We start from the raw sequence: 14,078 nt of genomic DNA on the forward strand, positions 1-14,078 counted from the left end.
TTTGAAATGTAACACTAAAGTGCTTAGAATGTATTCTCTACTTGACATTACCAACCAGTTGCCTACGGCCACATGCATTTCAGGATAGCTATGGATATAATCTAACACAAAATTATTTTATAGATGTCTATTTTGTTATTTTTGTATTGTGTGAATGTTTTACCACATATACACAGTGCTTACAGAGACCAGAAGAGGTTGTTGGATTCTTTGGAACTAGTGTCACAGACAGTTGTGAGCTGCCATGTTGGTGCTGAGAATTGAACCCTCATCCTCTCGAAGAGCAGCCAGTGCTCTTAACTACTGAGCCAGTTTTCCACCTTGAACACAAAATCTTAAACTTGCTGTAAAGTTTCAACACTCTGAGATGTTTTTAAAGAGGTTTTTTTTGTGACTTGGTTGCACAATTCTCAAGACTGAACTTTGTAGATGACAGTATTGATAGTGTCAAAAAGATGGACACGCTTCCTAGATAGTTTCAAACAAGAGTCACAGATGAAAAGGAGTGATTGTAAGGTAGGTTAAGTGGGAAGCTTAGGGACAGCCCTTTGCTGATCATGTGAATGGTCAGGTGCAAAGTCAGCGTGGAGAAGAAGAGCCGAGAGGGAAGAAAGAGGTGCCAAAATCTTTGAATGAAAACCAAGACCAACGGTCAGCGCTAAGGGAGGAAAAGCAAGTGGGCTTTGGGATTATCAAAACGGTGGCATGTGGAGCAGAGCCAGGCTGCAGCACGTGTGAACACAGCCTGCAGCTCTCAGAACAGCCGGGTCTGCAGGCAGGAGTCACCGGTACAGAGGTGAGCTGTAACAAGATGCGGTACATCTAGAGAACGGCTAACGTAACACTTCCGGTTTACAGTTTAGAAGAGCGAAGGGCGCTGGAAAGAAATGAAAAAGGTTCAGTCAGATCAGAAAGTCACCAGCTCTACCTACCAGGGGCCTATGGAGAGGCTGCTCCAAGGCCACCTCCAGGGTAATGCAAGAAAATCCACAAAGGTGGCGAGGACTAGACTTTTCCTATCTGAGGGTAATTAGGAGTGAGTTTTCATCTATGACAGGTGAAATAAGGAAACACACGTGCTTTCTGATGTTAACTTTCTCTTTTACATGCTCTTAAGAATGGTCGCGATTTCCTCTTTCGGCCATGCTTGCTGGCACACTCGCCGCCATAGGCCGTGTGATCCAAGGGCCGCGGAAAGGTGCGGATTCTGTGTTCCGGGCACATGTGAAATACCTTAAGGGCGCAGCATGCCTGCATGCTGTGGACTTCGCTGAGCAGCACGGCTAAATTAAGGGCCGTAAAAGATATCATTTGTGACCCTGGTCACGGCGCTCCCCTCCCCTTGTGAAGGTGGTCTTTCGTGATCCCTACCGATTTAAGAAGCAGACAGAGCTGTTCATCGCAGCAAAGGGAATCCACACTGGGCAGTTTGCGTACTGCAGCAAGAAGGCCCCGCTGAACATCGGCAATGTTTTGCCCGTGGGCACCATGCCTGAGGGTACTATCGTGTGTTGTCTGGAGGAGAAGCCGGGGGACAGGGGCAAGGTGGCAGGAACTTCCAGGAACTATGCCACAGTCATCTCCCACAACCCAGAGACCAAGAAGACTCGAGTGAAGCTGCCTTTAGGGTCCAAGAAGGTCATTTCCTCAGCCAACAGAGCTGTTGTTGGTGTTGTGGATGGTGGAAGCAGAATTGACAAACCTACCTTAAAGGCTGGCCATGCCTACCACAAGTACAACGCCAAGAGGAACTGCTGGCCACGTGTCCAGGGTGTGGCCATGAATCCTGTGGAGCATCCCTTTGGAGGTGGTAACCCCCAGCACCTTGGCAAACCCTCCACTATCCAAAGAGATGCCTCTGCTAGGCACGAAATGGTCTCATTGCTGCCCGCCCGACTGGGCAACTACGCGTAACCAAAACTATACAGGATAAGGAGGGCTAGTACTCGGGAGCTAATAAAGTATGTCCTTGGTTAAAAAAAAAGAAAAGAAAAGAAAAAAGAACGGTCTCTGACTCTGTCTCCACACAGCTACATATCTCCACATTGTCTGTACATATAGCTATATGTCTTTCTTTACATACATACACCACACATCTCTATACATAGCTACATCTGTTTTCACATGTCTACATATCTTTCTTCTACATTATTCACTCACCCTTTACTTACTCTTTCACCCACTCACTCATACTTCTCTCATGCTTCTTCATCTCCCAGCGCGCGCGCGCGCGCGCGCGCGCGCGCACACACACACACACACACACACACACACACATGCACACACACACACACACACATTCTGCAGCAGTTCTCACATAGCTCTCCACAGCCATCTCTCTCCACACTGCTGCTCACTCAGCCAAACCCTGGACAATTATAAGTTACATTTTCAGGTTCCTACTCGTTCTCAAAACACAAGATAAGGCACATAGTTTCTCTCAGGCTAGTAATGTTCCATTGACCCATGCACATAGCTCTAAGTTGGTGAGGAGTCCCAGACATTAAACAATTGGTTGAACCGTGAGTGGTCAGGATAAGCGTAGGAAGAGAGCTACTTCAAGGACTGTGTCTTGATGTAAACAGCCCGGCCTTGATGTAGCAATAAACAACACTGGGAATCAGTCTGTGCATTTTCTGTAGGGGCAGCTCAGTCTGTTTTGGATTTGTTCTAAGGTCTTTGCAAAATGTATAAAAAGGCTGTTTTTGAGACCAAGAATACTGTTATTTTCCTGTGTCAGTAAAGAAGACTATCCTGGTAATATTTCTGTTCATCAGAGTCATACAGCTTAAACAGAAATCCACAGCTAAATGTGTGCCCAGAGATAGAAAACACACCACCAAAGGGCTGTGGAAAGCACCCACAGCTGTTCTTATTAGGGAAGTATAATGGTGACGCCCGAGAAAGTTACAGACAGAAAACAACCAGTTTCCATAGCCAGTGACCCCCACAGTTGTGCCAGGTGGGGTTCCCCATTAGGGAGTTACACATCTGGTGGGTTGACTTGTCAAACACTAGTTGTCACCTGCTGTATACTGCCATGGCCCTCAGCACCTACCCTTATCTAATGTAAGTTCCCCCCCCCAAAAAAAAGAGAGGGTATGAGGGAGGCAGGATCAGGAAAGAAAATGGCCAAGTTTGTCAGAACCGATGTAAGACACAGATCCAACCCAAGACCACAGAAAGCAGAACGCACATGCTTCATCCTACCGAGCAGAATGAACTGTAGAAAGGGAGGTGAAGGACAGGCATGTCGTCTCAGAAGCAATAATAGAAGTCCGGGAACAGCCGACAACGGCTTTCCAAATGCTCAGAGGACAATTACTGTCTGAGATGCTGTCTCCAGCAGAACTACTTTTCAAGGACAAGAGCACAAGAAAGAAGCTGTTTGATTTTAAAAGCTAAGGGAGGCGACGGATCTGAGGTTGGAGAAAGGCAAGCACCTGCCACTTCAGCACTCGGGAGACACAGGCAGGAGGATCACAAACGCGAGGCTGTTTGGGGCTGCATAGTGAGTTCCCGGCCAGCTTGAACTAGATACCAAGACCCTGCCTGAGCAAAACTAACTGAACAAATTCTAAAGGAATTGCTGAGAGCAGCAAGCCTACACATTAAGGGAATTCTAGAAGGTGGATTTCAAACTATCTCCACAAAGTCAGACATTACGAAGAGAGCAGTAGAATGCCTGGAGAATCAAAACTGATAAGCTCCAAGTTTGAGGCACGAATATTATGAATATTATCATCTACAATGTTAATGAATCAGAAAAACCACTAGATTAGGCTGAAGAAAATTTCATAAATGGAGAAGACAGAGAGTAACAGGCCCCATTTGTAGGCTTCACAGGCTCTGGCCTTCTCTTCAGTCTGTGTCTAACCACCTGTCCTCCCAAGCATGGACCACGCAATGCCTCAGCTCTCTGCTGGTGCTCTCCCTGCCTCAGAATGCCATTTCCTGCCCAACTTTGGACAGGCTGCAAGTCCTAACTCAGATGCCTCCTCATCTGTGCAGTTCTATTAAAATAAGCCTGGCAGGACTAGCTTCCTCAATTCCATACTTCCTGGCAGCTCCTTTGTTCTTAGTAGGCCACCTCTGTCTGTTAAAGACAATAAGCAGGTAGGCATAAGATAATTTGGGGCCCTTTATATTCCAGTAACCCACAAATATTTAAATTGCTTTAAGGATCAAAATTAAAAATGAATAAGACCCAAGATGATTATATTCATCATTATAATTTATAGGTTGAAACATAATACAAAATAAATATTCTTTCAAACTCAAAAAAATTATCAGCATGAGTCTTCAAATTTTGCATAAAGTATGAATAATATAAATTATATATTTGTATATACACAATATATCCCAATTATATCTATATCATTTTAAGGAGGGCATCGTGAAGGTTTTAATTATAGCCTCATTCCATAGTATTTTTAAATTTGTTTAAAAAGTGTGGTCCCCAGCCCCCTAATCAACAGCATTCTTAAATAATTTTTAATTAAAATGTTGGAGGTGGGCAGAACATTTTCACATATGCTGTCTTACCTCACCATTGAAATGTCTATCACAGATAATCTGTGTCACCATCAGCCATGTGCAATGCACAGGAACTCACAGGAGAGGAGACAGTATGTCTTTATCTTTGTGACCCTATCACCCATCACAGTCCAGCACACAGTAAACACTCGATACATAATTACAGATTCGAAGCTCTTGCTGATTTGCTCTCAATAGAAAATGTTTTCTAAAGCTCAGACAAAGGGATGAGCGGAGAGCCAACTGAAATGGCTCTTCTGGTGCCCATTTCACCAATGTGTAAGATGTTGCCAAGTCATGCTCACATAATCCTCTGAAAAACAGAATCCCTTCTAGCGCCCAGCTATCCCAACTTGTAAGCTGAGAGGTTTTCCTGTATTATTTAACTTATAAACTCTCCTTTATATTCAATTTGAAAAAAAAAAACCATTATTGGGTATTGAGAAAACCTGTTTTGGTGTAAAGGCAGCAGCTAAGCTTGGCTGTTCTGATCTTTCATGTGCATCTTTATTTCTCCAGGTACCACCTGCATCCTCTTGGAGGGTCCCCTCCACCAACCAGCACTCTACCTCCAAAGTCACTGTGTATAAATGTCCCATCCCAAGATCTCCAAGCTAATTGTGAGTTCAGCACTTAGTACGTGCATGTTCACACACAACAGCATTCACTAGTCATACCCAATACATTTTTCTTGCAGATACCAAAAAATGATCTTTGATGTCTATTCCTCAATATTAAAATGAAAATGCATCTTATTGTCCCACCTGTTTGTCATTTTTCTCTTTTCAACCTGCTTGGTCACTGAGACACAGCTGTACAGACTAACAAAGAACACTCCCTCCCAGAGTTCTGGTACAAGGGTCCTTCCTGTCTGTGGAGTTCCTGTAGTCACTAGCTCCATAACTTTTGGGACCATGGCAAGGCTTTCCATCAGGGCCAGTGTGCTGGCTAGTTTTATGTCAACTTGGCACAGGCTAGAGTCATCAGAGAGGAGGGAGCCTCAACTGAGAAAATGTCTTCATAAGATCTGGCTATAGGCAAGCCTATAGGGCATTTTCTTGATTAGTGATTGATGGGGGGAGTCCAGTCCATGGGTGGTCCTGGATCCTATAAGAAAGCAGGCTGAGCAAGCCATGAAGAGTAAACCAGCGAGCAGCACTCCTCCATAGCCTCTGCATCAGTTCCTGCCCTGTTTGGGTTCCTGTCCTGTGTTGTAGGGTTTTTTAAACTCTTTTTTGGGGGGCCCTCCACCCAGGTCCCAAATAAATCACACATGGGGTCTTATTCTTACTTATGATTGCCCAGCCTTAGCTTGGCTTAGTTTCTAGCCAGCTTTTCATAACTTATCCCATCTACCTTTTGCCTCTGGGCTTTTCCCATTTTCTTATTTCTGTAACTTACTCTTATTCCATGGCTTGCTGTGTAGCTGGGTGGCTGGCCCATAGAGTCCTCCTCCTTCTCTGGCTACTTCTAGATCTCAGATCCCTCCTCACAGTTTTGTCCTTCTATATATTCTCTCTGCCTGCCAGCCAGCCCCACCTATCCTTTCCCTGCCTTGCTATTGGCCGTTCAGTTCTTTATTAAACCATCAGGTGTTTTAGACAGGCACTGTAACACAGCTTCACAGAGTTAAACAAATGCAACATCAACAAAAGAAACACAGCTTAAAATAATATTCTACTGCAGTCCTGACTCCTCCGATGATGAACTGTGATGTGGAAGTGTAAGCTAAATAAACCCTTTCCTCCCCAAGTTCTTTGGCCATGCTGTTTCTTCACAGTAAGAGTGACCCTAACTAGGACAGTTAGGAATGCTGGCTGGGGAAACAACTGTGTGGCAGAGTTCCAGTGTCCTCTTCAAGAGTCAGCCCTCAGTGACCTAGCTTTTGACACCAGGCCCGACCTCCAGAAGGTTCCACCAACTCCCAACAATGCCACCAGTTGCAGCCAAGCCTTGAATCTGTGGATGCCGGCCACGTTAATCACAAAGCCATTCCCAGTTCTCTGGAAAAATCAAACACTTTATATTAGCTTATTTTTATCTGGCAAATGCATCTGAGGAGCTAAGAGATGGCAGAAAAGCTAAATGTGGTCCCATTTGTTTCTACTCAGCAGAACTCCAAAGGCTTTGTGCCTGTGATTTGCAGACAGTCTTTATCTAAGTCACTTGAGGAAACTCATTCCAATTTGATTTATGGATCCTGCTTATGAAGTCGACAGCAACATAAAAAGAAATTATGCTAGCTATCTGGGGAGAACATCCTCAGAATAGCCAAATTAAGTAAAATTATAACTCCATTTATAAAAGAATAGATTTTTAAAATTTTATGAGGGGTGTTTTGCCTGCATGTATATCTGTGCATCATAGTGCATGTAGTAGTCTCACGAGGCCAGAAGAGGGCACCAGAGCCCTGGGACTGGCTTTACAGATGGCTGTGAACTGCCATGTGGGTGCTAGGAATTAAACCCATTGAGTCATCTCTCCAGACCCAAGAGTAGATTTTATTTTATTCTGAATATTTAAAAAAATAACAGAGACCATTTCCTCCTGAAAATTCAGATACAAGGAACTCTTACCTGTCCTCAGGTCTGGAATACAAACTCTTTTTTTATCTTTTTTTTTTTTCTGACCAGTGTATTACAATAAGAAATATTTCATGTGACATGATACTGTCTCTTTGTTTATGTTCTCTTCATGATGGTTCTAAACTAGGCTTGGTGCTGGGTGTCACAACATCCACACTTTGTAGGCTTTATTAAATGATCTCCTTAGTTCAACTCCTGCAGCTAAGAAACGAAATGCAGAACACAACCAGATTCTGGCCTTGCAAATTCTCCCCCTATGTGAAAGTCCTGGCCACATATAACTTTTAGTTGACTCTCCTACACTTCCGGAATCTTAAGCCCACCTCAACTAACTCTAATGTTCTAACGGGGGGGGGGGGGGGGGGGGACTCAGTCTGTGACTAGAGTTGTTATCTAGCAGGTATGAGATCCTGGGTTTGTCCCTCAGCACCACTACAAAGACAAAGTAAATAGATGATGGCAGATGGCTCTAACATGTAACAACATGAACAGTGTCATTGTGAATAATTAGAAATTTGATTTTTTTTTTTCAGAAAATCAATGACCTTTGAAGGATCCCATAATTCTTCAGCAAGTTCACTGACATATTGACATAATGCCTCGGAAGTTTGCCATGGCAAGACAATAAGCCAAAAGACAATGAAAGTATACAAGGACTGGTGACTATATCCTAAGACTATCATGCACCTCCAAACATTTAAATACCAGTACAATGTTCAATTTTTCCCATAGCAGAACAGCTATAAATAGCCTGTAGAATCAGGCTGTTAGACTGAAAGTACCTTCAATAAGGAACTCAAACTATCAGCGACTGTTTCTTCATCTAAAAAAAAAAATGGATATAAATAACATTTAGCTTACCAGGACCCATCAACGAGATAATAAATTAAATTTTGGATTCGTGCCTGGCATCCAGTAACTGTATTCACCAGCCTTCTATCACTGTGACAAAATACCCAGGATAATCAGCTTATAAGGAAGGTGCAGTGCATTGTGGGTCTGAGTGTGTGGTAGAGAAGCCATGCTCACTTCATAGTGACCAAGAAGCAAAGAGAAAGAAAAGAAAGGATGAAAGGACGGGGGTAACAATATCTCCTTCAAGGCATGATCTGAGATTTTACCCACTAGACCTTTCCTAAAGCTTCCATTACCATCCAGTACCATTCAGTCTTTGAGGGACACGGGGTCACACAATGATTTATCGTTACTAGCAATAATCATTTTCTAACCCATTCCACAAACATTTGCAGAGCACATTCTATATCTAAATTACACAACCCAGCTGTAAAACATGGTGTGATCAATGTGTACTCACAGAATCCATAGACCACAGCAGTAACAACACCTGTGAAAATAAACTACTTTTATAAGAGTACATATTTCTTATTCACAAATTTTCTCCAAAAATACTATGTTTCATTAAAACGCTAAGCTTTGGTGGTTTTTCAACTGCATTTTCTAAGCTTTAGTGTGTGTGTGTGTGTGTGTGTGTGTGCAGGTGCCCTCAGAAGCCAGAGAGTGCATCTAATCCCTTAGAGCTGGGTTTACAGGTAGCAGTGAGTTCCTGATGTAGGTAATGTAACCTGTTTTGTTTTGTTTTTATAAAGTTGTGATTTTTTAAATTTTTATTCATTTATTTATTTTTCATCCCAACCACAGTTTCCCCTCCCTCCTCTCCTTTTCCCTCCCCTGCCCTCCACCTCTTCCCATCCACTCCTCCTCTGTTTCTATTCAGAAAGGATAAGGCCTCCCATGGCTGTCAACAAAGCATGGCATATCAAGTTGCAGTAAGACTAAAGCACCACCCTTGTATTAAGGCTGGGCAAGGATACCCAGTAGGAGGAACCTGTTCCCAAGAGCCAACTAAAGCATTAGGGACAGCCCCTGCTCCCATTGTTAGGAGCCCTGCAAGAAAGCCAAGCTACACAAATGTCACATATAGCTAGAGGGCCGAGGTCAGTCCCATGCAGGCTCCCTGATTGTTGGTTCAGACTCTGAACTCCTCTGAGCCAGGCTAGTTGCTTCTGTGAGTTTTCCTGTGATGTCCTTGACCCCTCTGACTCCTACAATCCTTCCTCCTTCTCTTCAGCAGGATTCCCTGAGCTCGGCCTAGTGTTTGGCAGCAAGTGGTCTGATCCACTGAACCATCATCTCTCCAGCCCTTTCAATACCCTCTTGAGAGTTACCACATATATGCCAGGGTGAGGTGGCACACAAAGACACTTCAACTCGACAGCTAAGGATGGAACATTGACCAGCACACACAGTCAAACAAAACTGTAGATTGTCTGTGAGGTTGTTCTGTGGGACAGTCACACCTGTGTGTGACAGGGTGACACCAAAATCATCACATCGAGAGCCTGGGAGCAGAGATGCCAAGACTGGACAGATGGAGGACTGACATGCTCTTAGATCAGTTTTTGCTATGCCCAGAAAAGCAGCACATCGAGGCATCAGGTATTATTTAAGTTACATCACATGGCCATCAAATTGCTAAAAGTTCAAGTAAATGTTCAAGAAATCATCTTGAAGGTTGACTTTCTGGTTGAGGAAATGAAATTCTCATAAATATTTGAAATTGAGGCTAATGCATGGAGGCACTTTTGTGTGCTTCTGATTGGCGTCCTGGGCTGAGTGAGATGTGAACGCTCTGAGAAAAGACAGTGGGGTGTTTTGGGGAGATGAAGAGTGAGGTGAGTATAGGGAGGGGTGAGAGAGAACGCTGGGAGTTGTCAGAACACGGTCAAAACAAACAATGGCCCATGGTGAACAACACCCCAGGGAACTGTGAGGGAGGCTCCAGGAAGAAAAGGCAATGGCCTTTCACCTCATGTGAATTTTGTTCCCTGGATTGGTCTTGGATGTGATTTCATGCCTCGTGCTGAACATTTACACTCAATTTATAAGACATGTCTATTCTTGTTGGATGTCAGAACACAGCTCTAAAACCCAATCTGGTGAAAGGCTATGCTGAGTGCTGTCCCCGGTTCCCTGAATCTGGATAAGGCCTTCTGCCTTGTTTTCAAGCTTTCCCAGATATCAACTGTACTATGTGCCAGACAATTGTGTTTAAACTTCCTGAGAAGGTTCTGGGAGAGGGCTGCTTCCTTCATATCTAGTGTGTGCTTACTGGAGTAAATAAATTACATGTTTTTCTGAACTCAAATAACCTTTCTTGGATCGCAGCTTTCTTTGCTTCATTCATGTGTAATAGCACACCAAAACTGAAGGATGTTTGTCTACAGCATTAGCCCACCCCATTCTTTCAGGTCCTCTGATCCCAGGTCCAGCAAACAGATCCGCACAGGTTGGTGAAAGTTGACAGAGGGTGTGGACCAAAATATGGGAAGTTCAAAAATATGAAAAAAAATGTAAGTGGGTACAACAACATTGACCTTGCCTGGCATGCCCCATTATGTCCCTCCTCCTCTTGTCCTCTCTCTCCCTCTGCCTACCCACATGCCCCTTCCAAAGCTCCCAATCCTGTCTGGATTGCAAGAGACTTTTCCTTATTCTGATTTCAATCGCCATAAAGCTAGCACAAATCCTGTGTTCCTCTTCTTTCCCACTGACTGTTTGGACAGATGGGGGCGGGTGTGTGTGTGGAGGGAGGGTAAGAATGATCATAGAGGCCTCCATTCATGCAGCCAAAGGTTGTGATTTCCTCCTTAATATGAGTCATTGACATGTTGTTTTGTTCAACCGAATTAAATCATTTTCCATGTACAGTCATCACTTGAGAGGGAAGGAGGAGAGGCTGGGGAGGCTCTTCTCATTTTCAAATGCTTCCCCGGAACCACAGGTTTTTGTTTTGATGCGGTGTTTGTTCTCAGTGCTAAGGACTGAACATAGGGTTCAGCACATGCTAGGCAAGTCCTCTGGCCCCGAGCCACATCCCCCAGCTCTGCAATTCTGAGCAATGAAAACATCTAATTCTATCATCTTACTTAGTTTTATTTATTTCATTCTTTGAAAAAAATCTCAATTCTGTAGAAAAAGCATGCCAGTTTGACCCTAAGAAGTGAAGCATCCTGTTTTTTTTGAAACAAAGAAGCAGACTGTATCTAGCATTTGAGTGACATAGAGATACTGAATTCTATTTCTGAGGTACAGCAGTAAGATTTTTACAATTTGATGTTTGTAAGTGTTTTGTCTGAATGTATGTCCTTGCACCGTATGCACGGAGGACCTGTGGAGGGCAGAAGGCAGTGGTGGGGCCACAGGAACTGGAGTTTCAGGCGGTGGTTCACTATCAGGCTCCGTATGGGTGCCGGGAACTTGGTCCCCTGCAAGAGCAGCCAGTGCTCTTAGCTGCTGAGCCACTCTCCAGCCCCATCATTTAATGTGTAACAGGGCTTCAACTAGCTCTAAACTCTGACACTTAAGTTTGTCAATGCTGTGGCATCCATTCAAGTTAAAGATTTGTAAATGGGGGGAAAGCAGCATTTTAAAACAGATATTAGCCGGGCGGTGGTGGTGCACGCCTTTAATCCCAGCACTCGGGAGGCAGAGGCAGGCGGATCTCTGTGAGTTCGAGGCCAGCCTGGGCTACCAAGTGAGTTCCAGGAAAGGCGCAAAGCTACACAGAGAAACCCTGTCTCGAAAAACCAAAAAAAAAAAAAAAAAAAAAAAAAAAAACAGATATTAATCTATTCTTTGAGAATTTTATGCATGCATACGATGTATTTTTATCATATCCCTACCCACTGTCCCTCCAAGACCCCCCACCAGGACTCCCTCCCAACTTCAGGCCCTCTTTTTTTTTTTAAATTATTTTATATGTACATATATATTCCATGGAGTCAAATTAGTACCAAAAGCAGCATCTTAATTTCTAAAGTGTCCTTGGACAGAAATTTCCCTACACAGCACAGGAAGACTGGGACACATTGTGTGAACTAGGACTATGTCAAAGGAATTTATAATCAGTGGTTTAAACATATGTGTGTCACTTGAAATGAAAAGATCCATAAAACATTTGCAGAGTGTTCGAAGTCTCCAGGGCAGGAAGGTAGGTACTGTGACCCCAGAATGGTATCAGCACCAACATTTGCATCAAAGTCCTTTGATAAGCACTGGGACACTGATGTAGCTTGCCTTATCTCTTCCGCCCCATTTATTTCTAGCCTTTCTGTTTCTTTATGGTTTATTACAAGTTCCTGGTTCCTCTCCCCCCTGGGTCTTTGCCTGGGCCTTTCCCATCTCTCTTTTTCCAATTAATATCTACATAACCTTCAAGCAAAGCTTAAATATATCCTTGAAGTGCCTCAAAAAAAGCTAAGACCTCTGGTTTTAAATCTACACAATATTCAGCACCTTTTCCCTTGATAGCTGTTATATACTGGCCTACATGCATTTGACTACTGTCTTAGTCAATGTTCTATTGCTCTGAAGAGACGCCATGACCACAGCAACTGTTATAAAAGAAAGCATTTAATTGGGGGCTTGCTTAGAGTTTCAGAGGTTTAGTACATTACCACCATGGCAGGGAGCATGGAGGCATGCAGGCAGGCACTGAGCAGTAGCTGAGAGCTACATCCCGATCTGTGGGCAGAGAGAGAGCCTCAGCCTGGTGTGGCTTTTGAACCCTCAAAGCTCACCCTCCAGTAACAAACCTCCTCCAAAGAGGCCATACCTTCTAATCTTTTTTAAAGAGTGCCAATCCCTGGTGATTAATCATTTAATAGCCTATGGAAGCCATTCTTCTTCAAACCACTACCCACCACAACTGTTGATTCTGAGTACATAAAAAAAATGAAGAAAGAAAGAAAGGAAAGAAGGAAGGAAGGGAGGGAGGGAGGGAGGGAGGGAGGGAGAGAGAGAGAGAGAGAGAGAGAGAGAGAGAGAAAGAGAAAAAGAAAAAAGAAGAGTACCGTGTCTCTTTTGCTTGTCATTTTTTTCCTATCATCCCAACCTCCTGCCTTTTCATCAGCTGTTGTCAGCCTTCAAGAAGTAGGAGCATAATGGCTCCACGGGCTTTGCAGGAACATAAAGTATAAATGGACCTACTGAGCTAGAGACTCAAAATAACTTTCATGTTTTTTTTTTAAAGGGGGGAGTCCAGGCTCTCAAGCATCCACTCCTCACATGCACCTGCTCCCCACGCGCAGAAAGAAAACAATTACTGGGTTATATAGTACAGAACAAAAATACCCACCTTGCTGTGCAGAAGGCACTAACTATGCTACTCCCTGAGGGTAAGCACGGTGATCACAACCAGCTAAGACTAGTAACTATTCCTCGTCTACTCTGTACTCAGAATTGCAGTCCATTCTATCCATTCTTTCATTCCAAGGCACTCATTGGATGCCAGTTTTTGGTTTTGTTTTTTTGCAAAAGCACTGTCAAATTCTGTAAGGAAAAGGAGATGGCTAATAAGAGCTCCTATTTGTAGAGGGTGTACCATGTTCCAGGACCAGAAATTGTTAAGTAGCAATTTGCAAGCAGCACTCCAAGTAAATTGCCCTTTCACGGAGAATCAAAGCCTCCACAACAATGTGAAACTAAAGGAGTAAGCAGGCCTTTGTGACTTACATTGTGCCTTTTACTTAAGCCAAGTCCAAAGCACTGAGAATTGTGTGGTTTCAGGGTCTAATTAAAATCTACTCTTCTAGGGGTCTTAATTATGTAACAGGACATGAGACTAACAAGAGCTCCCCTTGCTAAGTATTCCATTATTGAGTATCTAGAGTGGAAAATCCCAGAATTCTCATTCAAGTCATTTGGAAGATATTTTTGCCATTGTACATTTGACTGATATCGAAAGTCAACTTTTCTGATCTGGTTAACCCATGGCAAAAACAAAAAACAAACAACAACAAAGAAAACTCTAACCATCATTTATCCAACATATACTCATCTAAATGCCTACCAGATTCAAGTACTGTCTACACAAAAGTGACAAAGCTAAGGACCTGTCTTTGAGATTAGGCTATGGGGAAGATTCCTGAGGTCAAA

General features: G+C 43.5%; 1 protein-coding gene and 1 pseudogene across 1 annotated transcript in view; one reads left to right on the forward strand and one right to left on the reverse strand.

Moving 5' to 3' along the window:
* Positions 1 to 14,078, reverse strand: part of Gda (guanine deaminase) — an 82,072-nt gene that overhangs the window by 51,150 nt on the left and 16,844 nt on the right. The gene's annotated exons all lie outside the window — the stretch shown is intronic.
* LOC102925607 (large ribosomal subunit protein uL2 pseudogene) lies at positions 1,144 to 1,943 on the forward strand (annotated as a pseudogene).

Source organism: Peromyscus maniculatus, chromosome 1 (assembly GCF_049852395.1).
Source record: "Peromyscus maniculatus bairdii isolate BWxNUB_F1_BW_parent chromosome 1, HU_Pman_BW_mat_3.1, whole genome shotgun sequence".
Lineage (NCBI taxonomy): Eukaryota > Metazoa > Chordata > Mammalia > Rodentia > Cricetidae > Peromyscus > Peromyscus maniculatus.